A 24,414-nucleotide genomic window follows, 5' to 3' on the forward strand; every position below is an offset into this window, starting at 1 on the left:
CGAACAGTCTTTGGGAAGCCCTGGGATGAGCGCTATCGCCCTCCTGGAGCATATACAGGTAAGAAATTTAATTTGTTCTTTTGCAATATTCTATTAAGTTATCTATTTAGCCTCCAATGTACTTGATAAATTATTAAGAGCACTTTTTTCCTTTTTTTATTATTTTATTATTGTAGGTGAATTGCTGGGAATCGAGTACCTTTACAGCCAGACTGGCAAAACACTGACTCCAGTGCTCCAGAACCCAGAGGAGGAAGACCGGCTGGTGGAGGAGGTTGATGATCAGGACCTGCTAGATGAGGGGTTTGAGGAAGAGAGCATGGAGGACATCACAGTTCCAGTGCTGTATGAGGATGACCCCTGCCGTGATCTCAGAAACAGCCCCTCATCTTTGCCTCTACCTCAGTCCCCAGCATCACTGGCTGAGCTGTCCACATCATCTGGAGGAGAGGGACAGCATCTCACCCCTGCCTCTTCAGTGCTGTCACAGCCATCTGACACTGGAAGCAGTGTCTCCGGCGAGGCTCAGGTAAGTCACTCTAAGGGCTTTATTTTGTTTCAGTCTCGTTTTATTCCAAATACACTACAAGCAAGGTGTTTTTTTTTAAGCCTGCATTTATTTGATTCAAAATACAACAAAAGCAGTAATATTTTGAAATATTTTTACTATTTAAAATAACTGCTATCCATTTGAATATATTTAAAAAAGTAATTCAGTCTTGTGATTTCAATGCTGAATTTTAGCATCATTACTCAGGGCACACGATTCTTCAGAAATCATTCCAATTTGCTGCTAAAAAAACCGGGTGCCGGGTGCTATATTATTATTATTAGGTTAAAAATAGCTCCTAGAGATTTTTTGTTTAGGTTTCTTTGATGAATAGAAAGTTCAGTATATATTATAACATTATAAATGTCTTTATCATGTATTTAATGCGTCCTTGCTAAATAAAAGTATTAATTTCTATCATTTAATACTAAATATATAATGATTTAAATGTTCTTACTCCACACTTTTGGATGGTATAGTGTATAATGTTAAAAAAGCTTTTTATTACAGATAAACTCTTATCTTGGATCCTTCTATTCATCAAAGAATCTTGAGCAAAATGTACACAACTGTTCTAAATATTGATAATAATATCAATAAAAAAAGGTTTCTAGAACAACAAATCAGGATATCTGAATGATTTCTGAAGATCATGTGACACTGAAGACTGGAGGAATGATGCTGAAAATACAGCTGTGCATCACAGAAGTAACTTACACTTTAAACTATATTCAAATAGAAAGCATTTTTATTTTAAATAGTAAAATTATTTCACAATATAATGGCTTTTGTTGTATTTGAATAAAATAAATGCAGGCTTGTTGAGCAGAATTCTTTAAAAAATGTAAAAAAATATTTCTGTTCAAAGGCTTTTGACTGAAAGTGTATATTAACACTAATCTGCATTTACTAGGGAGCAGTCATTGGACCTGATGGCATCGCTGGGTGGGACAAGTGCCCTATCGCACCCGTCCCCACAGCATCAGGAGTTGTGCAGCCCATTTCAGCACCTGGGTCACTTTTAGGCACACTAGTCCTTGGTGGTGATTCCATCTTCTGGTGCTTTGACATCCGGTCCAGGCCCAGCTCCGCCTGCTCCAGCGCCTGCTCCAGCGCCTGCTCCAGCGCCTGCTCCAGCGCCTGCTCCAGCGCCTGCTCCAGCGCTGCTGCTTCTGTGTCCCGTTGCACCCAGAGGAACAGGTATAACTGCTTCCCCACAGCCAGAGAGCTATCTGTTTCCAAGTTGGCCTCCTCCCTTCCGGGACTGGAATTGAGACCCGCTGGTCTAAGTGACATCTGACCGTTTCAGCTGTCCTCCCTAACATCCCTCTACATGTTAGATACAGCCCCATTTTTAGGTCAATTAAGAGGCCAACTTGCATTCCTTAGCCTTTCACACTGTCTCGAGGACTTTGATTGCTTCCACATTAGTTCATGTTCCTTCTTTTGTTGATGCTGAAATAACTCTTTTTTCTTGGCTTTGGGCAAGAAGGCTCGTTGGTCTGTGGGTATGATTCTTGCTTTGGGTGCGAGAGGTCCTGGGTTCAAATCCCGGATGAGCCCTTGTTCAGGTTAAAATGTGAAGCTTTATTGTCTCATTGCATTCACAAACATTATGGCAGGTTTTTTCCAATCAGGCAGACACGGATGGCTAAGTTAGCTCAGCTGGTTAAAGCGTGGTGCTAATAATGCCAAGGTCGCGGGTTCGGTCCCCGTACTGGCCAGCTGTTTTTATTGTCTGGGGGCTCATCTCTGCTCTGCTCTTCAGCTCCGACAAAGAGTAGGGTGATCTCACTGAAATCACTGCTTGCTAAGCAGAGGTTTGTTGTAGCCGAAATAGCTCAGTTGGGAGAGCGTTGGACTGAAGATCTAAAGGTCCCTGGTTCGATCCTGGGTTTTGGCAACATCTCCACACATTTCCCTTTTTTGAGGCCGGCCATTGACCAAAAATCACTGGGTTCCAACCTCTCTGTATAACTGCGTCCCCACAGCCAGAGAGCTATCTGTTTCCAAGTTGGCCTCCAACCAAGCAGTTTCGGTTCCATGGTGTAATGGTCAGCACTCTGGGCTTTGAATCCAGCGATCTGAGTTCAAATCTCGGTGGGACCTATTTTGCCACCAGTTTGCGCAGGACAATGTCTGAAATACTTTTCGGCACCTTTTAGTCCAAAAAAATTAACTAACGTAGAGAGTGTGGCCGCATTGCATCGATGCTCAGTCTGTCTTTTTAGGGCAGTGGTTCTCAAACCTGCCCTGGAGGCACCCCTGCCCTGCACATTTTTATTGTCTCCCTTATTAGACACACCCAAATAAGGTCTTGCGGTCTCTATTAATGAGCTGATGATTTGAAACAGGTGTGTTAGATGAGGGAAACATTCAAAATGTGAAGGGCAGGGGTGCCTCCAGGACAGGTTTGAAAACCACTGCTTTAGGGAACTGTGCGTAAAATGGCACTGTTTTGCAACCAATTTGCACAGGACCATGTCTGAAATACTTTTTGGCAGCTGTGAGCCCAAAAAAAGCTAACGTGGGAGTGTGGCAGCATTGCGTCAACGCTCAGTCGGTCTCTTTAGGGCAATGGTTTTCAAACCTTTCCTGGAGGCACCCCTGCCCTGAACATTTTGTATGTCTCCCTTATTAGACACACCCAAATCAGGTCTTGCAGTCTCTACTAATGAGCTGATGATTTGAAACAGGTGTGTTAGATGAGGGGAAATGCGAAATGTGCAGGGCAGGGATGCCTCCAGGACAGGATTGAAAACCACTGATCTAGGGATGTGTGAGTAAAAGGGCAGGAGCCAACTTGGAGAATGCGGGCATCGATCCCGCTACCTCTCGCATGCTCTACCATTTGAGCTAATTCCCCTGGCCTTTCAAGAATGACGAGCATAGCTGGGAATGATGGGTTTGATGCAAAGAGGCTGTCCCTCCTCTGGGCTTGCTCCTTTGCACTGGCCGAGATTATGTTGTCGAATTAACAAAGAGATTAAGCTTTTGTGTTTAAGGACCTTCTCGGTCTTGTTACGCCAGTATGCATGTGTATGGATTCTTGTATTATGTAGGCTACCTTGGAACACTCGGATCATGCAGACAACTTCTCACCTCTTTTGCTCACACTGACTTAAAGTCTAAGGAAGCGGTTCTCAATTCTAGTCCTCGCTCCCCTCAGGTCTGCATGTTTTGCATGTCTCTCTTTGTTAGCACACCTGATTCGGATAATCAGCTCATTAGAAGTGAGCTCCTAGCGATTGACATGGTCCCTACACAGTGTTCATTGCTCCCCACTCCCTGAGCAGGGGAAATCCGTCAAAGTATACTTCACTTTGGAACATTGGTTCACGGATTTGTGCTGCGCAACTTCTTCACACATGGAGAAGTGTGACATCATTTACCTCTGTATACCTCGATACACCACTGTATTACTCACTATGAATTGAACATATACATACGCTTTGAACTTGAAACGTGCGCTTCGGTACACATCAGAGTGTGTGGCCTTTTTTGATAATCGTGGCCTGCATCCGGTGCACTTCCAGGAGCCACCACCACTTGCTTCAGTACCCAGCTACAAATGGCTCCTCACTGTATACAGTCAGGACATTCTCAACAGGCTCGATCACATAAAGGCCAGCATAACATCCACGTATGGATCAATTTTAAAAATGGATTCAACTAAGAAGGTTATATAAGCTGCTTACTTGACTGTACCCTTATCTATAATGTATTTTTAGACCGAGAGTATATTTTTTTCAGTGTAACTGATTTGGATGCCTGTTGTATTATTTGCTATGCTTATTGTTTCTTTCAGATCACCAAGAAGTTGAGCGGGCCTGCGAAAGGCACAGCACAGTGGCTTACCTCAGTGGGCAATGAGATAGGTCAGGTGCTGATGAGTGTCCTGACTGCGAATGAAGGGGCTGGGTTAGACCACATGGCTGCAGGGCTCATGGAGCGATACCGGAGTGCTGGTGTTGATCCTCCCACTTTCATTTATGTGGACTGTGGTTGTTGCAAGACAGTGGGAGAGACTAAATTGAAGAGGCGGTTCAGCGGCTGGCCCGATGTCATCGTCCGCCTAGACATTTGGCATTTTATGCGACATCTGGCAGTAGGGTGCACCACTGATGCCCACCAGTTGTACCCTACTTTTATGGCTAGGCTGTCATCCTGTATTTTTGAGTGGGATGCAGGGGATCTCACTCTGCTGAGACGGGCCAAAAGGGAGCAACTCATCCAACAGGGCTGGCCTACACTGACGGAGGCAGAACTGGACCATCATTTAACTAAAGCTGAGCTGCTCCAGCACTGCAGGAGGAGAACACGAGGAGAAGAAACCACTATCCGCCTCCTTGATATGCTCATCAGAGAGCTCATGGGTGGCAAGGGGAATGATGCTCTTGGTGTTCCACTACTTGACAGTGTGAGAATGCAGCACATCTGGAATGTCCAGAGGCGGCACGTCACCTGTATCCAAGATCCTCCAAATGTGCCGCTCTATACTGAAACTGGAAATACAAACAAGGGTGGGGTGGTTCTAAAAACCTATCGTTGTGCCAGAGGCTCCACATCCCTGGAATCATTTCACTGCCACCTAAGCAGATTTATTCCAGGTTTGTCATGTCAGAATATACCACATTTTGCCACTAATTCATGTTTATCAAGATATTTGCAGATTAAATTTTCTGTTTTGCATTTTCTCAAAGCAATATTTGGCTTTCTATTTCTTTTTCTAGGGAACAGCGCAAACAGCCTGAACTTCCAGATTTATTTCCTGGAAGGTTTATTACGCTGGAATCAGGACCGGGCTGAAGCTGCTGTTGCAGATGAAGGTTCAACTCTGCGCTCTTACACAGGGGAGCTGGTTTACTCTGTCAATGAGAACTACAATAAGTTGTATGGCAGGAAATTGGTCCCAAGCTTCACTCGACCTGCAGTATACACAGGTAAAAATATTTTGATAAATGCAGCTCATGATGTAGCATGTTTTTGTTAAAATTACAATTGCTTTTGAACAGTAATAATGTAATTTTGACATATCAGAGAAAAATTATACTACCAGAATATTTGTACATTATTCTGTGTTCTAGGTTTCAGGGGAGAAAATAAAATACATAGTAGAATATAGAGTAATCCTGTCTTTTTATGATACCCTCTGAATTAGATATATATTGTTCATACAGAAGTGGACAACAAAATATTTACTGCATTTCTGAATAAACCTTTCTGCATAATTTCCATTAAAAACGTTTTCTGTTACAAATATTTCCTCAGGAGAGCTCATTGGAGTACAGTACTTGTTGAGGCAGAATAGTCAGCCCCTGGAGGACATGTGCCCTACCTCTGAGAGGACCTCTCATTTGCTGGAGGAGATAGATGTGGAGGAGCAAGTGGAAAGGGATGAGGGTTTCATTGATTTCTTTGGAGAGGAAGCCACAGTGGCAAATCTTGTGGCATCAGATGACTTAGTCCTTTCAGGTCCACCAGTTCTACCAGCTGCACCAGTTCCCAGTGTCCAGGCTCCTTCAGCTGCACCAGTGTCCAATGTAGCTGCACCTGTGCCCAGTGTCCAGACTCCACCAGTGCCCAGTGTCCAGGCTCCTTCAGCTGCACCAGTGCCCAGTGTCCAGACTCCACCATGGCCCAGTGTCCAGGCTCCTTCAGCTGCACCAGTGCCCAGTGTAGCTGCACCAGTGCCCAGTGTCCAGGCTCCTTCAGCTGCACCAGTGCCAAGTGTAGCTGCACCAGTGCCCAGTGTCCAGGCTCCTTTAGCTGCACAAGTGCCCAGTGTAGCGGCACCAGTGCCCATTGTCCAGGCTCCTTCAGCTGCACCAGTGCCCAGTGTAGCTGCACCAGTGCCCAGTGTCCAGGCTCCTTCAGCTGCACCAGTGCCCAGTGTCCAGGCTCCACCACTGCCCAGAGTGCGGGCTCCTTCAGCTGCACCAGTGCCCAGTGTAGCTGCACCAGTGCCCAGTGTCCAGACTCCACCAGTGCCCAGTGTCCAGGCTCCTTCAGCTGCACCAGTGCCCAGTGTAGCTGCACCAGTGCCCAGTGTCCAGACTCCACCAGTGCCCAGTGTCCAGGCTCCTTCAGCTGCACCTGTGCCCAGTGTAGCTGCACCAGTGACCAGTGTCCAGGCTCCACCACTGCCCAGAGTCCGGGCTCCTTCATCTGCACCAGTGCCCGGTGTAGCTGCACCAGTGCCCAGTGTCCAGGCTCCTTCAGCTGCACCAGTGCCCAGTGTCCAGGCTCCTTCAGCTGCACCAGTGCCCAGTGTAGCTGCACCAGTGCCCAGTGTCCTGGCTCCACCACTGCTCAGAGTCCGGGCTCCTTCAGCTGCACCAGTGCCCAGTGTCCAGGCTCCACCACTGCTCAGAGTCCGGGCTTTTTCAGCTGCACCAGTGCCCAGTGTCCAGGCTCCACCACTGCTCAGAGTCCGGGCTCCTTCAGCTGCACCAGTGCCCAGTGTCCTGGCTCCACCACTGCTCAGAGTCCAGGCTCCTTCAGCTGCACCAGTGCCCAGTGTAGCTGCACCAGTGCCCAGTGTCCAGACTCCACCACTGCTCGGTGTCCAGGCTCCTTTAGATACACCCTCAGCAATGGTACATTTTCCTTTTCTATACGAATTGTGACTCATTTAGTTATTTGCCATTAAGCAGTAAACTTACTTAACAGCATGTAAATACCTAACCAACAGTTATATATTTCCAGGCTGTTGACGAGCACTGCATTCCTGGAATTGACCGGGTGGATGCGTTGGTGGAGTGTCTGGTGGAGCTGCGCACACAGACAAGCCTCACACTTACCAACCAACAAGTTGCGACCATTGTGGGTTTTTGGCAGAACCTGGACAAATTTGATAAAGACAGGGTAGTGTATGCTGCTCGTCATCAAGACAGGCTACTTACAGGACGTTTTAGGTCCCCGAAAAAGAAAGCTGTCTTCACTCCTGGTGTCGAAAGCACAAAAAGGTGTGTTTTGGGTTCTAGCGGCTCTCCAGCACAGTGGCCTAATTGCTGTTGCCTTGTTGAAATGATTTTCATAAGGTTATGTCACATCCACCGAAGCCCCAAGAAACAGCGGACAGAATCTCTGTCTAGATGGGATCTCATTCTTCGTGATTACAGAAGAATTCGGCAGCTAATCTTGAGCAATGGAACGGTGATGAGTGACACAACCCTTCAGCTAGTTGAGGTAAATCAGAGGACTCTTACGACGTGGCACAATAACCGTTTAAAGGGTCAGAAGGTCTCCTTGCTGTTGCAAGGGCTGGACCTTCCAGAGGCACGTCCAGTAGCTTTGGATGCTTTGCCTCCAGCACGAGTACAGCCTGTTGTGCCTCCACAATATAGCCATCAGTTGCATACCTACCAGATGCCACCAGACACAGCTGGACAGGCAAAGACCAAGTTTAGAAAGATTGGGCCCTCAGCTACCTGTACATCTGCCACAGCAACTTCAATCTGGCCATCAGCCGTACACCCTCAGCGTTCAGCCACGTCCACCCAGTTAAGGCCAATTTGTCCCATGCCGACAGCACCACACCCATTGGTTCCTGACACACCCACTGCCCCTGTTGTGTCTCAGATGTTTCTGGTGCCCTGCCTATTTTGCAACCAGTTTGCGCAGGACAATGTCTGAAATACTTTTCGGCAGCTTTTAGTCCAAAAAAATTAACTAACGTAGAGAGTGTGGCCGCATTGCATCGATGCTCAGTCTGTCTATTTAGGGCAGTGGTTTTCAAACCTGTCCTGGAGGCACCCCTGCCCTGCACATTTTTATTGTCTCCCTTATTAGACACACCCAAATCAGGTCTTGCAGTCTCTACTAATGAGCTGATGATTTGAAACCGGCTAGAGAAGGCAGCTCGAGGGGGGTGGAAGTCGGAAGAAAAATTTTAGAATGAGGCCTAGAGAAAACACTTGTACTGTACTCAGGGCACTAAAGGGAATCCATTTTTGTAAATTTTATGCCATAATACTGTAGAAATATGCATAGAAAAATGTTGGATTTTGGTTAATTACACCACATGAGGTGAATGTTAACCGAAATGTCACACATTTTGCCAAGCTGTAACTCCGCCAAAACGGGGCCAAACTGCACCAAAATCGGGACAAAGTCAGACCAGTTGGCCCTCTATCCGACGACACAGGCCCATGTCCCTATGACCCCGGGGGTCCGAGTTACGGCCCCCCAAAATGTGGAATTATATCCGTTATAACTAAGGAACCGGACCACCAAGGAACTCGAGGGTGGTCGCATACGGTAGGCCCCTTGACCCTCTAGGGATCCCCCGAATTTCAGCCCCGGGGTCCCCCGCTTCGCGGAGATATTAGCAAAATAATAGTACCATCCACCCCCCTCGCACCTACTCATCCATGCCGGCCAGGGTGCACCCTCCCCGGCTAGAGAAGGCAGCTCGAGGGGGGTGGAAGTCGGAAGAAATTTTTTATGATGAGGCCTAGAGAAAACACTTGTACTGTACAAAGGGCATTCAGAGGAATCCTTTTTTGCAAGTTTTATCCCAAAATACTGAAGAATTTGCATAAAAACGAGCGTAGAATTTTGGCACACTTGTGCACCACATGTGGTGCGTGTCTCAATGTTCATTAAATAGCAACTGTATTTAACTTTATTTATTTCAAATGTGTGCCATATTATTAAAGAAAACACCTCTACTGTACGTAGGGCACTCAGAGGAATCAATTTTTGTAAATTTTATCCCATTATACTGAAGAAATATGCATAGAAAAAATGTTGGATTTTGGTTAATTTCCCCACGTGGTGAATGTTAACCAAAATGTCACACATTTTGCCAAGCTGTAACTCCGCCAAAACGGGGCCAAGCTGCACCAAAATCGGGACAAAGTCAGACCAGGGGGCCCTCTATGCGACGACACCAGCCCCAAGTCCCTATGACCCCGGGGGTCCGAGTTACGGCCCCCCAAAATTTGGAATTTGAACCGTTATAACTCAGGAACCGGACCACCCAGGAACTCGTGGTTGGTCGCATACGGTAGGCCCCTCGCCCTCTAGGGATCCCCCGAATATCCCATAATAATGTAAAAATATTCCTAGAAAAAATGTTGGATTTTGGTTAATTTCACCAGAAGAAGAAGGCTCATTGGTCTAGGGGTATGATTCTCGCTTTGGGTGCGAAAGGTCCTGGGTTCAAATCCCGGATGAGCCTTTGTTCAGGTTAAAACGTGAAGCTTTATTGTCTCATTGCATTCACAAACATTATGGCAGGTTTTTTTCCAATCAGGCAGACATGGATGGCTAAGCCAGGCCGGTTAGCTCAGCTGGTTAGAGCGTGGTGCTAATAACGCCAAGGTCGCGGGTTCGATCACCGTACTGGCCAGCTGTTTTTATTGTCTGGGGGCTCATCTCTGCTCTGCTCTTCAGTTCCGACAAAGAGTAGGGTGATCTCACTGAAATCACTGCTTGTTAAGCAGAGTTTTGTTGGAGCCGAAATAGCTCAGTTGGGAGAGCGTTAGACTGAAGATCTGAAGGTCCCTGGTTCGATCCCGGGTTTCGGCAACATCTCCCACACTTTTCCCTTTTTTGAGGCGGGCCATTGACCAAAAATCACTGGGTTCCAACCTCTCTGTATAACTGCTTCCCCACAGCCAGAGAGCTATCTGTTTCCAAGTTGGCCTCCAACCAAGCAGTTTTGGTTCCATGGTGTAATGGTCAGCACTCTGGGCTTTGAATCCAGCGATCTGAGTTTCGAATCTCGGTGGAGCCTGTGTGCTTTCTTGCCGCAGGAAAAGATAAAACAGCACTAGTTTGGCGATGGTGCCAGTGTTTGTGGCCCTGTGAGCAACAGCTGCACCAGTTAAGGTTCCATGGTGTAATGGTTAGCACTCTGGACTCTGAATCCAGTGATCCGAGTTCAAATCTCGGTGGGACCTATTTTGCCACCAGTTTGCGCAGGACCTTCTCGGTCTTGTTACGCCAGTATGCATGTGTATGGATTCTTGTATTATGTAGGCTACCTTGGAACACTCGGGTCATGCAGACAACTTCTCACCTCTTTTGCTCACACTGACTTAAAGTCTAAGGAAGCGGTTCTCAATTCTAGTCCTCGCTCCCCCAGGTCTGCATGTTTTGCATGTCTCTCTTTGTTAGCACACCTGATTCGGATAATCAGCTCATTAGAAGTGAGCTCCTAGTGATTGACATGGTCCCTACACAGTGTTCATTGCTCCCCACTCCCTGAGCAGGGGAAATCCGTCAAAGTATACTTCACTTTGGAACATTGGTTCACGGATTTGTGCTGCGCAACTTCTTCACACATGGAGAAGTGTGACATCCTTTACCTCTGTATACCTCGATACACCACTGTATTACTCACTATGAATTGAACATATACATATGCTTTGAACTTGAATCACGGAGGGCTGTCATGTGATGTCCAGTTCTCAGGGCACTTACGTTCGAATGGAACAAATGTCTGAAGCTATACAAGAAACTTACAAAATGTGAAGAGCAGGGGGCGCGAGGACTGGAATTGAGACCCGCTGGTCTAAGTGACATCTGACCGTTTCAGCTGTCCTCCCTAACATCCCTCTACATGTTAGATACAGCCCCATTTTTAGGTCAATTAAGAGGCCAACTTGCATTCGTTAGCCTTTCACACTGTCGAGGACTTTGATTGCTTCCACGTTAGTTCATGTTCCTTCTTTTGTTGATGCTGGAATAGCTCTTTTTCTTGGCTTAGGGAAAGAAGGCTTGTTGGTCTAGGGGTATGATTCTCGCTTTGGGTGCGAGAGGTCCCGGGTTCAAATCCCGGACGAGCCCTTGTTCAGGTTAAAACGTGAAGCTTTATTGTCTCATTGCATTCACAAACATTATGGCAGGTTTTTTCCAATCAGGCAGACATGGATGGCTAAGCCAGGCCGGTTAGCTCAGCTGGTTAGAGCGTGGTGCTAATAACGCCATGGTCGCGGGTTCGATCCCCGCACTGGCCAGCACTTTTTATTGTCTGGGGGCTCATCTCTGCTCTGCTCTTCAGCTCCGACAAAGAGTAGGGTGATCTCACTGAAATCACTGCTTGCTAAGCAGAGGTTTGTTGGGAGAGCGTTAGACTGAAGATCTAAAGGTACCTGGTTCGATCCTGGGTTTCGGCAACATCTCCCACACTTTTCCCTTTTTTGAGGCGGGCCATTGACCAAAAATCACTGGGTTCCAACCTCTCTGTATAACTGCTTCCCCACAGCCAGAGAGCTATCTGTTTCCAAGTTGGCCTCCAACCAAGCAGTTTTGGTTCCATGGTGTAATTGTCAGCACTCTGGGCTTTGAATCCAGCGATCTGAGTTCGAATCTCGGTGGAGCCTGTGTGCTTTCTTGCCGCAGGAAAAGATAAAACAGCACTAGTTTGGCGATGGTGCCAGTGTTTGTGGCCCTGTGAGCAACAGCTGCACCAGTTAAGGTTCCATGGTGTAATGGTTAACACTCTGGACTCTGAATCCAGTGATCCGAGTTCAAATCTCGGTGGGACCTATTTTGCCACCAGTTTGCGCAGGACAATGTCTGAAATACTTTTCGGCACCTTTTAGTCCAAAAAAATTAACTAACGTAGAGAGTGTGGCCGCATTGCATCAATGCTCACTCTGTCTCTTTAGGGCAGTGGTTCTCAAACCTGTCCTGGAGGCACCCCTGCCCTGCACATTTTTATTGTCTCCCTTATTAGACACACCCAAATAAGGTCTCGCGGTCTCTACTAATGAGCTGATGATTTGAAACAGGTGTGTTAGATGAGGGAAACATTCAAAATGTGAAGGGCAGGGGTGCCTCCAGGACAGGTTTGAAAACCACTGCTTTAGGGAACTGTGCGTAAAATGGCACTGTTTTGCAACCAATTTGCACAGGACCATGTCTGAAATACTTTTTGGCAGCTGTGAGCCCAAAAAAAGCTAACGTGGGAGTGTGGCAGCATTGCGTCAACGCTCAGTCGGTCTCTTTAGGGCAATGGTTTTCAAACCTTACCTGGAGGCACCCCTGCCCTGAACATTTTGTATGTCTCCCTTATTAGACACACCCAATTCAGGTCTTGCAGTCTCTACTAACGAGCTGATGATTTGAAACAGGTGTGTTAGATGAGGGGAAATGCGAAATGTGCAGGGCAGGGATGCCTCCAGGACAGGATTGAAAACCACTGATCTAGGGATGAGTGAGTAAAAGGGCAAAGAGCCAACTTGGATAATGCGGGCATCGATCCCGCTACCTCTCGCTTGCGCCTACTGCTTCCCATCGACTGAGCCAAAGTAAGCACAAAGTAAGCCCACATGAGCCAATCGCGTTTCGCCTGTGGCTTACTTTTGACCAATCGCGTTTCGCCTGTGGCTTACTTTTGACCAATCGCGTTTCGCCTGTGGCTTACTTTTTACCAATCGCGTTTCGCCTGTGGCTTACTTTTGAACAATCGCGTTTCTCTTCCGTGGCTTACTTTTGATCAATCGCGTATCTCTCCTGTGGCCTCCTTTTGACCAATCGCCGTTGTTGTCATCTTTGTTAAAGGTAAGGCTATTACTTCATTCATTGAAAACTGGTCATTATTTGTTCATATACAGTGTGTATTTTTGGAAAATGAATCGTGTCAGTATAGCTAGCTAGCATGTACAGTTCATGCTTTCTTCAGTACCTGTGAACCTGTAACTTTTCACATGATAAATGATCAGATAAGTTAAATTTATCGACCGTCAGCTAATTAAGCTATGCTACTGTCAACAATGATGTGTTTATTGTTTAAGAAATCATGGTTTCTGGGCCCTATGAATGAAAATAATGATTAAACTATTTACATTTATATTTGGTATTAACACATAATAACACACACACATTTTAATTGTAAAAATCGTTACCAAATTGTTGTGGAGATATGGAAAACTGCATTTACCAAGAAATAATTGATATTTTCTAAAATAATGTAATAATAATGACTTTTTTTTATAAAAAAAAACATTGAGAGTCTTAACTAAAAACAAACAAAAAAAGGCCAAATGTATCCATATGGGCCAAAGTATGTGGGAATAGTGCTCATTTTAATTTAGGTAGACCAGAAAGTTAAAAACACAGAAAAATGGCTGAGATTTTAAGAGGTAAAAGCACCTGGTGTAACCCTGGGGTAAGATGACAACATTTGAAGTATGATATATTTAATGTAATATTTTGTAGCCTGGTGTGTGTGTAATCATGGTTGAAGATGACAGCATTGAAAATAAAAGGAAATTTCAGACTTCATATTGACGTTACATATTTTATATGTCAGGGATTCCTGTCCTTTGTAGAAAACTCATCTTCAGGACAGTTTATGTAATGGCCATGTTTATTACCACAGTAATATAGTTTATGCGTAGCTTGTTAAATTATTGTTACACACTTAACATACAGGTGTCTTTTAGATTGCAAAAGGTAGTAGTCTTTTTCTGATTTTCATTTCAGAAAATGTATGCATATCCCTCTTTTCAACGGCAATCGGCAACATCAAGCCGACTCCTCATGGCACCTTCGGTGGAGGCGAGGCGCCTTGAAAATGTGGAGTCTGGAAGGGCCAAACCTAAGGAGGAGGTGCTGTCAGAGGCCAGTACTTTTGTCAGCACAAACGGTGGAGACCCCAGTGACCAATTTTTAGTACTGGCTCACTGCAAACTTCAGTTTGGGAAGTACCAGGGCCAGAGATTTAGATGGCTCCTGGAAAACTCTCTGGGGTATGCCGTGTATTTGGTGCTCAGCATTTCCAATGAGACGGCGCAGACAACACCCCTGTCAGAAAATAAACAACTGTTCCTACAGTACACTTCTCAAATTAGAGAGATGGCAGAAGAAGTGGAGAAGTATCAGCGGAAGCAGGAAATGCAGACAGAAGCCCGGGCAACTGGAGACCAGGGCTGCTTGATGGTGGAGTTTGGTGACTTCCAGGGCCGGTCCATGAAAGATGTTTATGAGGACCAGAGCAAGGAGGCTCAAGCCCTCATCAGGTACCTCGTTAAGGCAGATGCCAGGCCCAAAGCCAACATGGCCATTTTCAAGACATATGTCTTGAAAAGACGGGTTTCTGCTGTGGGCACCAGCGTACGTCAGCCTGCACCTCACGCTGCAACCTCCAGTGTTTCTGCAACCACTGCACCTCCACCTGCAGCTATCCAAACTGGTGTACAGAAGACTGCAACTGTGAAAGCGCTGTTGGCACGTGGCAAAAATTTGTCGCCTTCACAGCTGGCGAAAAAACTCACGTCACCAGTTAAAGCCTGTGAGTAGGAGTGTGAATATAGAATTTTACCTACAGCATTTCTACATATATTAATTTATCATTATGGCAAACTTGTCAACTTGCCGTTTCCAGATCCATTATTGCAGTGCACTTTACCTCCTCCAGCAGCAGAACCCCCAGCCAAACATTTGCCCCCCATGCAGCTTTTCGCTACTGGTAAGTAAGCACCATCTTACATATGTTTGTCTCTGTGTATTGTTCACAATGATAGTTTTAACATTTGTGCTCCAGGCAAGTCCGTTCCCACTGCTGAAGATGACGATGAGGAGCTGGTATTTGCTGCATCACAATGTGAAGCACAGCTAAATACAGGTGTGGCATATGACACAAATGCACATATTACAATAATGTTTTGTGAAAACACACTGAGAAGCGGTATTTCTTGGGGGAAAATAATCAACATTTTAAAATATGTTTTGTTTACAATACAGAATTATATCATATCATGCCTCAAGCGGGATGCTTTCTTTGAGTGCACTTCTTCAAAACTGTAAGGATGTTCCAAGGTGTCAGTGTATTTATTTGCGTTTCCGAACTTACCCATTGTTAGATAATCACCAGATAACTTTTTCACACCGCTTGCTCTTCTCACACACTCTTCAGCTCTCCCTGAGCAGACAGGATGGTGGAGATTCATTATTCTAATGATTAGAGGAACAGTTTTTCCTTACTCTATCCGTGTGTATGCTTCATGTCCGTGGGCTTCGTTGCTTTACACTTAATTCATCACACCACATTTTCCTTCCTCCATTCCATCTGATCCTCATTCTCCTTAAATTAATATAGTGTATGCTGTGTTCTTTGCTTTCTTAACACTAGTACCACTTTCTTCACTCTCGTTCCTAAATATAACATAATAATTATGAATACATGTCCAAAAATTGTGCTTTGCAGGCTGTTTGTCCGCTGCATTTATGGCATATTACTATCAAATGCAACAGTCATCCTTATTGATTTTTTTTTACTATTCACTCAGAGGACTGTGCTGGTCCATCACCATCAGTGGAAACTGCCAAGGCACCAGCTCCTTCACATCACCAGCCACCAGCTGAGCTTCCAAGTCACTGGAAAGATCAACTTCCACCTTTCCAGCATGAGTGGATCCGGAACAAACTATTTAAGGCCAACCCACGAACCGGCAAGTCAGAACTAGTGTCCCAGCTGAAACTTTGGTGGTATCCTCCTCAGCCCCCTTTAATAAACACTCAGCCCCCTGCCTCACCTGACCTCTTCTTCTGTCGGCCCCTTTTCTTATGGATGCCGCTGAAGATGTGGTTATTTCCTCTTGTCTGTGTTCGCCCAGACTGTGGTAAGCACAGACTAACAGCGGCAGGAATTTACCGTACCGTGCGTAAGGTCTTGGACATCGACGGGTGGTATGACCTTGCCACTGAGTATCTGGAGTGCAAACGCTGCAAAAAGAAATATCCTGCCTGATCTGAGGACATCCTAGGACAGCTGGATATGGGCCACCGCAGTCAGTTTCCAGCTTTGCTGACATACAGGTAATTCATAATGACAATCATTCATTATTAGGTGCTTTTATATGGGTTATTTTTTACCAACTAAAGCATTTGCATGATTATACTGTTGTTTCCTTAGATACTCATGTGACAACCGGGTGCTGAGGATGATGAGGGAGAGGACACTGGGCAACAGTGTGACTCAGCTTTACAGGAAGCTGATGGAACAGCACAGTGAGGCATGGACACAGCGTGTCTTGCAGTACCTGACTGCCTGCGAACCATTCACAAGGTCCTCCCTTGTGCAGCCTCCTGTGTTTGCTGATCCTCCACTTTTACCTGCCCTGCCTAAACCTAAGTGGCTGTTAGCCGTGTATTCCAGGGATGTTCTGGGGCGACTGCACGAGGTCAAGGCCAAATTAACATCTTTCTTTGGCTGTGTTCTCAAGATGGATTCGACAAAAAAGGTATCAAAGCCCTGTTTATATCCAGAAATTTGCCAGATATGGATATGTGTGTGATGTGCGTACATAAAGAGCACATCTTTTATTTTTCCCAATAGGTCACAAAGAACTTTGCCGGTGCTGCTTCAGGAACAGCTGCCTGGTGCACAAATGTCGGAAATGAACACTGCCAGGTCCTTGTCTTTGTGCTGACAGCTGCCGAGGGACATGGACTGGACTCCATGGCAGCTGGTCTGATGAAACGCTACCGAGAGGCAGGAGAGGCAGCCCCAAAAGTGATGTACGTGGACAGGGACTGCTGCAGTCAGTATGGCCAATCGCGGGTGAAGATCATGTTTTCGGAGTGGGATGAGCTTGTAGTGCGCCTCGACATCTGGCACTTCATGCGGCGATTTGCTGCAGGTGTCACGACAGAGGCTCATCCACTCTACGGGATCTTCATGGCACGTCTGTCCACGTGCATCTTTCAGTGGGATCCAGAGGATGTGGCTGCTCTTCGCTCTGCAAAAGAGAGTGACCTGGCGGCAAAGAAGACTGGCCACATCTCAGAAAAGGCGGTCAGTGTTCGCATTACCCGGAGGGAGTTGGCACTGCACTGCCGGAGGAGGACCAGGGGGGTGGAGGAGACCGCCAGATTGATTGGGTCACTGATTGATCAGTTTGACAGTGCGGATGGGAAGGACACCCTGGGAGTTCCTCTGCTGGACCACGAACGGATCCAGCAGATATGGAAGGAACAGCGCAAGCACGTCCAGTGTATACAAGACCCAGAGGACTTTCCGCTGTACATGAAGACAGGGACACTGAAGAAAGGCAGCGTGGAGCTGTGCTGCTACAGGTGTGCTCGTGGCTCTACCTCCTTGGAGTCGTTCCACCTCCACCTGAACCGTTTTATTCCAGGTATTACATGCATATGGATTATTATTTTTCTGTAGAAAATATAAGCACTGTAACTGCTTCCATCACTTTAAAGTAATGCCGCATTAATAAATGTCACACTCTACATTACAATTACTTTTTAATGTCATTAGCATTGACAAAGCTGTCTTGACTAACAAGTCACTAGTAATACAGGAATAAGTGACAATCATTTTTTATTTAGTTACACAACTCTATTAAATGTAGTATACAAGTTACTTCAGAGCACCTTATGTGTAGTACATATATTGTACATATGTGACATATAAAACCTTTTTTTATATATTTTTTTAATATTATTTAACTTTTAGGAACGAGTTTTGGTTCCTTGCCTCTGTCGCCTCTGGCAGGCATAGCTGGGGACACTTCATGTACAGCGATATCGTTGACTTGATTGCAAATTATTGCAGAGATACTATTTAAACTGAACTTAGCTGAATGATGACATCATCGATTTCAATGACGAAATGCCTTTAACTGTCATTTTGCTTTATTGACGCACTGTGTTCCTAATTAATGTTGTTCAGTTGCATTGACACAATCCTTTTTGTTTAAAGCGCAATTTAAAAAAAAAAAAAAAAAAAAAAGAGTCCAAACAATGACCCCTGCAACGGGTAGTGTTCCAAATGTAATGCCACTTTAGCTAATGATGGGTCCATCCGGAATTTGACGGTGCTAGGGCTGTGTCAGCGTCAGAAAAAGCCATGCATTGTTCAGTTATGTCGGTGCAGTAGCGTCGGTTGGTGGAGAAACTGCAACATGCGCAGCTCCTCGTTAGTATAGTGGACAGTATCTCTGCCTGTCACGCGGAAGACCGGGGTTCGATTCCCCGACGGGGAGAGCTAGCTCTTTTCGGCTTCTGAATGATCCATCCAAAAGTTTTGGGAGGAGCCACAGGTCACAGAAGGAGTTCTGCTTCGACATCAGCCTGAGCCAAAGGACATGTGTTAGCCGGGAATCGAACCCAGGTCAACTGCTTGGAAGGCAGCTATGCTCACCACTATACCACCAACGCAGTCAGCAGTCAGCCACTTGCGCCGTCGTTAAGAAGGCTCGAAGTGCACGAGTCGCCGATAGGGCTAGAGGAGCTGATGAGATCTTTGTTTGGACCCGTCACTAAAGAGAGCCTTCCAGAGTTTGCATCCTGTCACGTACAAGAAAGTGCTGCCTTCCCATGCCAGCTAAATAAACACTAAGTGCTGACAGCGCAAACGCAGAGAGTGCAAATAAAGACGATGACCAGTGGCATGCCCTCCTGCAGTGTGTTGGCGGACGGCCAAATTGATTCTGCTATTGCATTTTAATGTAGCTCTGTCCTCGGTCCACCAATAACCACAAGCCCAATCAAGGCAATCTCTTTCTCATGCCTCCATCTGAAAAGTTGGAGAAAATCTTATATGAATAAAAGAGTCTTTTAAAGAAATCCCTTATTCCGAGGTCACCGTAGCCACCAGATCCATTCTGTATCCAGATCAGTGGGCTGCTTCAGTCACCCGGATCCAGTCAGTATCCAGACAAGATGGTGGATCAACACCTAGAAAGGACCTCTATGGCCCTGAAACACAGCGGAGACCGGGACAACTAGATGAGCCCCAGATACAGATCCCCTGTAAAGACCTTGTCTCAGACGACCACCAGGACAAGACCACAGGAAACAGATGATTCTTCTGCACAGTCTGACTTTTCTGCAGCCTGGAGCTGATTTGCTGGTTTCTTCTGACCAGAGGAGAACTGTCTCCCCGACTGAGCCTGGTTTCTCACCGGGTTTTTTCTCCATTTTTTCACCGATCGAGTATTTGGTTCCTTGCCTCTGTCGCCTCTGGCAGGCATAGCTGGGGACACTTCATGTACAGCGATATCGTTGACTTGATTGCAAATTATTGCACAGATACTATTTAAACTGAACTTAGCTGAATGATGACATCATCGATTTCAATGACGAAATGCCTTTAACTGTCATTTTGCTTTATTGACGCATTGTGTTCCTAATTAATGTTGTTCAGTTGCAATGACACAATCCTTTTTGTTTAAAGCGCAATTAAAAAAAAAAAAAAGAGTCCAAACAATGACCCCTGCAACGGGTAGTGTTCCAAATGTTATGCGACTTTAGATAATGATGGGTCCATCCAGAATTTGACGGTGCTAGGGCTGTGTCAGCGTCAGAAAAAGCCATGCATTGTTCAGTTATGTCGGTGCAGTAACGTCGGTTGGGGGAGAAACGGCAGCATGCGCAGCTCCTCGTTAGTATAGTGGACAGTATCTCCGCCTGTCACGCGGAAGACTGGGGTTCGATTCCCTGACGGGGAGAGCTAGCTCTTTTCGGCTTCCGAATGATCCATCCAAAAGTTTTGGGAGGAGCCACAGGTCACAGAAGGAGTTCTGCTTCGACATCAGCCCGAGCCAAAGGACATGCGTTGGCCGGGAATCGAACCCGGGTCAACTGCTTGGAAGGCAGCTATGCTCACCACTATACCACCAATGCAGTCAGCAGTCACCCACTTGCGCCGTCGCTAAGAAGGCTCGAAGTGCACGAGTCGCCGATAGGGCTAGAGGAGCTGATGAGATCTTTGTTTGGACCCGCCACTAAAGAGAGCCTTCCAGAATTTGCATCCCGTCACGTACAAGGAAGTGCTGCCTTCCCATGCCAGCTAAATAAACACTAAGTGCTGACAGCGCAAACGCAGAGAGTGCAAATACAGACGATGACCAGTGGCACGCCCTCCTGCAGCGTGTTGGCGGACGGCCAAATTGATTCTGCTATTGCATTTTGATGTAGCTCTGTCCTCGGTCCACCAATAACCACAAGCCCAATCAAGGCAATCTCTTTCTCATGCCTCCATCTGAAAAGTTGGAGAAAATCTTATATGAATAAAAGAGTCTTTTAAAGAAATCCCTTATTCCGAGGTCACCATAGCCACCAGATCTATTGTGTATCCAGATCAGTGGGCCGCTTCAGTCACCCGGATCCAGTCAGTATCCAGACAAGATGGTGGATCAACACCTAGAAATGACCTCTATGGCCCTGAAACACAGCGGAGACCGGGACAACTAGATGAGCCCCAGATACAGATCCCCTGTAAAGACCTTGTCTTAGATGACCACCAGGACAAGACCACAGGAAACAGATGATTCTTCTGCACAGTCTGACTTTTCTGCAGCCTGGAGCTGATTTGCTGGTTTCTTCTGACCAGAGGAGAACTGTCTCCCCGACTGAGCCTGGTTTCTCACCGGGTTTTTTCACCGATCGAGTTTTGGTTCCTTGCCTCTGTCGCCTCTGGCAGGCATAGCTGGGGACACTTCATGTACAGCGATATCGTTGACTTGATTGCAAATTATTGCACAGATACTATTTAAACTGAACTTAGCTGAATGATGACATCATCGATTTCAATGACGAAATGCCTTTAACTGTCATTTTGCTTTATTGACGCACTGTGTTCCTAATTAATGTTGTTCAGTTGCATTGACACAATCCTTTTTGTTTAAAGCGCAATTAAAAAAAGTCCAAACAATGACCCCTGCAACGGGTAGTGTTCCAAATGTTATGCGACTTTAGCTAATGATGGGTCCATCCGGAATTTGACCGTGCTAGGGCTGTGTCAGCGTCAGAAAAAGCCATGCATTGTTCAGTTATGTCGGTGCAGTAGCATCGGTTGGGGGAGAAACGGCAGCATACGCAGCTCCTCGTTAGTATAGTGGACAGTATCTCCGCCTGTCACGCGGAAGACCGGGGTTCGATTCCCCGACGGGGAGAGCTTGCTCTTTTCGGCTTCCGAACGATCCATCCAAAAGTTTTGGGAGGAGCCACAGGTCACAGAAGGAGTTCTGCTTCGACATCAGCCCAAACCAAAGGACATGCGTTGGCCGGGAATCGAACCCGGGTCAACTGCTTGGAAGGCAGCTATGCTCACCACTATACCAGCAACGCAGTCAGCAGTCAGCCACTTGCGCCTTCGCTAAGAAGGCTCGAAGTGCACGAGTCGCCGATAGGGCTAGAGGAGCTGATGAGATCTTTGTTTGGACCCGTCACTAAAGAGAGCCTTCCAGAATTTGCATCCCGTCACGTACAAGAAAGTGCTGCCTTCCCATGCCAGCTAAATAAACACTAAGTGCTGACAGCGCAAACGCAGAGAGTGCAAATACAGACGATGACCAGTGGCACGCCCTCCTGCAGCGTGTTGGCGGACGGCCAAATTGATTCTGCTCTTGACATTTCGATGTAGCTCTGCTGTGAGCAGAGCACCCAAAAATACAGGTCACTCGCAAAAGTTCCCCTCCACGGAAATCTTTAGTAAAAGGCGAAAGATTTATGCGACAATGAAGAGAAACTCGAGCTGTGTCTACGACCCCTCGGGCCTGTGCGCTGCCTCTGGTAAACCACTACGCTCGCCAAGGGTCATCAAGGGTGACGACGCCTGCCCACATGCGTTTCGTCAGCCCCCCCCCCAACTCCAAAAGGGAGGAGTAAAACTCACAAAAGTCCCCTCGGTCCACCAATAACCACAAGCCAAATCAAGGCAATCTCTTTCTCATGCCTCCATCTGAAAAGTTGGAGAAAATCTTATATGAATAAAAGAGTCTTTTAAAGGAATCCCTTATTCCGAGGTCACCGTAGCCACCAGATCCAGTCTGTATCCAGATCAGTGGGCCGCTTCAGTCACCAGGATCCAGTCAGTATCCAGACAAGATGGTTGATCAACACCTAGAAAGGACCTCTATGGCCCTGAAACACCTCTAGCCCTATCGGACAACTAGATGAGCCCCAGATACAGATCCCCTGTAAAGACCTTGTCTCAGACGACCACCAGGACAAGACCACAGGAAACAGATGATTCTTCTGCACAGTCTGACTTTTCTGCAGCCTGGAGCTGATTTGCTGGTTTCTTCTGACCAGAGGGGAACTGTCTCCCCGACTGAGCCTGGTTTCTCACCGGGTTTTTTCTCCATTTTTTCACCGATCGAGTTTTGGTTCCTTGCCTCTGTCGCCTCTGGCAGGCATAGCTGGGGACACTTCATGTACAGCGATATCGTTGACTTGATTGCAATTTATTGCACAGATACTATTTAAACTGAACTTAGCTGAATGATGACATCAACGATTTCAATGACGAAATGCCTTTAACTGTCATTTTGCTTTATTGACGCACTGTGTTCCTAATTAATGTTGTTCAGTTGCATTGACACAATCCTTTTTGTTTAAAGCGCAATTAAAAAAAAAAAAAAGAGTCCAAACAATGACCCCTGCAACGGGTAGTGTTCCAAATGTTATGCGACTTTAGCTAATGATGGGTCCATCCGGAATTTGACGGTGCTAGGGCTGTGTCAGCGTCAGAAAAAGCCATGCATTGTTCAGTTATGTCGGTGCAGTAGCGTCGGTTGGGGGAGAAACGGCAACATGCGCAGCTCCTCGTTAGTATAGTGGACAGTATCTCCGCCTGTCACGCGGAAGACCGGGGTTCGATTCCCCGACGGGGAGAGCTAGCTCTTTTCGGCTTCCGAACGATCCATCCAAAAGTTTTGGGAGGAGCCACAGGTCACAGAAGGAGTTCTGCTTCGACATCAGCCCGAGCCAAAGGACATGCGTTGGCCAGGAATCGAACCCGGGTCAACTGCTTGGAAGGCTACTATGCTCACCACTATACCACCAACACAGTCAGCAGTCAGCCACTTGCGCCGTCGCTAAGAAGGCTCAAAGTGCACGAGTCGCCGATAGGGCTAGAGGAGCTGATGAGATCTTTGTTTGGACCCGTCACTAAAGAGAGCCTTCCAGAATTTGCATCCCGTCACGTACAAGAAAGTGCTGCCTTCCCATGCCAGCTAAATAAACACTAAGTGCATACAGCGCAAACGCAGAGAGTGCAAATACAGACGATGACCAGTGGCACGCCCTCCTGCAGCGTGTTGGCGGACGGCCAAATTGATTCTGCTCTTGACATTTCGATGTAGCTCTGCTGTGAGCAGAGCACCCAAAAATACAGGTCACTCGCAAATGTTCCCCTCCACGGAAATGTTTAGTAAAAGGCGAAAGATTTATGCGACAATGAAGAGAAACTCGAGCTATGTCTACGACCCCTCGGGCATGTGCGCTGCCTCTGGTAAACCACTACGCTCGCCAAGGGTCATCAAGGGTGACGACGCCTGCCCACATGCGTTTCGTCAGCCCCCCCCCCAACTCCAAAAGGGAGGAGTAAAACTCACAAAAGTCCCCTCGGTCCACCAATAACCACAAGCCAAATCAAGGCAATCTCTTTCTCATGCCTCCATCTGAAAAGTTGGAGAAAATCTTATATGAATAAAAGAGTCTTTTAAAGAAATCCCTTATTCCGAGGTCACCGTAGCCACCAGATCCAGTCTGTATCCAGATCAGTGGGCCGCTTCAGTCACCCGGATCCAGTCAGTATCCAGACAAGATGGTTGATCAACACCTAGAAAGGACCTCTATGGCCCTGAAACATCTCTAGCCCTATCGGACAACTAGATGAGCCCCAGATACAGATCCCCTGTAAAGACCTTGTCTCAGACGACCACCAGGACAAGACCACAGGAAACAGATGATTCTTCTGCACAGTCTGACTTTTCTGCCGCCTGGAGCTGATTTGCTGGTTTCTTCTGACCAGAGGGGAACTGTCTCCCCGACTGAGCCTGGTTTCTCACCGGGTTTTTTCTCCATTTTCTCACCGATCGAGTTTTGGTTCCTTGCCTCTGTCGCCTCTGGCAGGTATAGCTGGGGACACTTCATGTACAGCG

At 46.6% G+C, this 24,414-nt stretch overlaps 13 non-coding genes across 13 annotated transcripts; 11 read left to right on the top strand and 2 right to left on the bottom strand.

Annotated features, from left to right (window-relative positions):
* Positions 1-2,380: 2,380 nt before the first annotated feature.
* Positions 2,381-2,453, top strand: trnaf-gaa (transfer RNA phenylalanine (anticodon GAA)). Its single transcript has one exon. It is a non-coding gene; the product is annotated as a tRNA-Phe (tRNA).
* Positions 2,454-2,587: 134 nt separating this feature from the next.
* trnaq-uug (transfer RNA glutamine (anticodon UUG)) lies at positions 2,588-2,659 on the top strand. The gene has a single exon. It is a non-coding gene; the product is annotated as a tRNA-Gln (tRNA).
* A 7,006-nt stretch (positions 2,660-9,665) lies between these two features.
* On the top strand, positions 9,666-9,737 carry trnap-ugg (transfer RNA proline (anticodon UGG)). The gene has a single exon. It is a non-coding gene; the product is annotated as a tRNA-Pro (tRNA).
* A 97-nt stretch (positions 9,738-9,834) lies between these two features.
* Positions 9,835-9,908, top strand: trnai-aau (transfer RNA isoleucine (anticodon AAU)). Its single transcript has one exon. It is a non-coding gene; the product is annotated as a tRNA-Ile (tRNA).
* A 106-nt stretch (positions 9,909-10,014) lies between these two features.
* On the top strand, positions 10,015-10,087 carry trnaf-gaa (transfer RNA phenylalanine (anticodon GAA)). The gene has a single exon. It is a non-coding gene; the product is annotated as a tRNA-Phe (tRNA).
* A 302-nt stretch (positions 10,088-10,389) lies between these two features.
* trnaq-cug (transfer RNA glutamine (anticodon CUG)) lies at positions 10,390-10,461 on the top strand. Its single transcript has one exon. It is a non-coding gene; the product is annotated as a tRNA-Gln (tRNA).
* An 817-nt stretch (positions 10,462-11,278) lies between these two features.
* trnap-ugg (transfer RNA proline (anticodon UGG)) lies at positions 11,279-11,350 on the top strand. Its single transcript has one exon. It is a non-coding gene; the product is annotated as a tRNA-Pro (tRNA).
* A 96-nt stretch (positions 11,351-11,446) lies between these two features.
* Positions 11,447-11,520, top strand: trnai-aau (transfer RNA isoleucine (anticodon AAU)). The gene has a single exon. It is a non-coding gene; the product is annotated as a tRNA-Ile (tRNA).
* A 460-nt stretch (positions 11,521-11,980) lies between these two features.
* trnaq-cug (transfer RNA glutamine (anticodon CUG)) lies at positions 11,981-12,052 on the top strand. Its single transcript has one exon. It is a non-coding gene; the product is annotated as a tRNA-Gln (tRNA).
* A 9,296-nt stretch (positions 12,053-21,348) lies between these two features.
* Positions 21,349-21,420, top strand: trnad-guc (transfer RNA aspartic acid (anticodon GUC)). The gene has a single exon. It is a non-coding gene; the product is annotated as a tRNA-Asp (tRNA).
* A 468-nt stretch (positions 21,421-21,888) lies between these two features.
* LOC132145794 (U5 spliceosomal RNA) lies at positions 21,889-22,003 on the bottom strand. The gene has a single exon (XR_009434560.1). It is a non-coding gene; the product is annotated as a U5 spliceosomal RNA (small nuclear RNA).
* Positions 22,004-23,071: 1,068 nt separating this feature from the next.
* trnad-guc (transfer RNA aspartic acid (anticodon GUC)) lies at positions 23,072-23,143 on the top strand. Its single transcript has one exon. It is a non-coding gene; the product is annotated as a tRNA-Asp (tRNA).
* Positions 23,144-23,611: 468 nt separating this feature from the next.
* Positions 23,612-23,727, bottom strand: LOC132146031 (U5 spliceosomal RNA). Its single transcript, XR_009434782.1, has one exon. It is a non-coding gene; the product is annotated as a U5 spliceosomal RNA (small nuclear RNA).
* Positions 23,728-24,414: the final 687 nt, after the last annotated feature.

The sequence above is a fragment of the Carassius carassius genome, chromosome 8 (assembly GCF_963082965.1).
Source record: "Carassius carassius chromosome 8, fCarCar2.1, whole genome shotgun sequence".
Taxonomy (NCBI): Eukaryota; Metazoa; Chordata; class Actinopteri; order Cypriniformes; family Cyprinidae; genus Carassius; species Carassius carassius.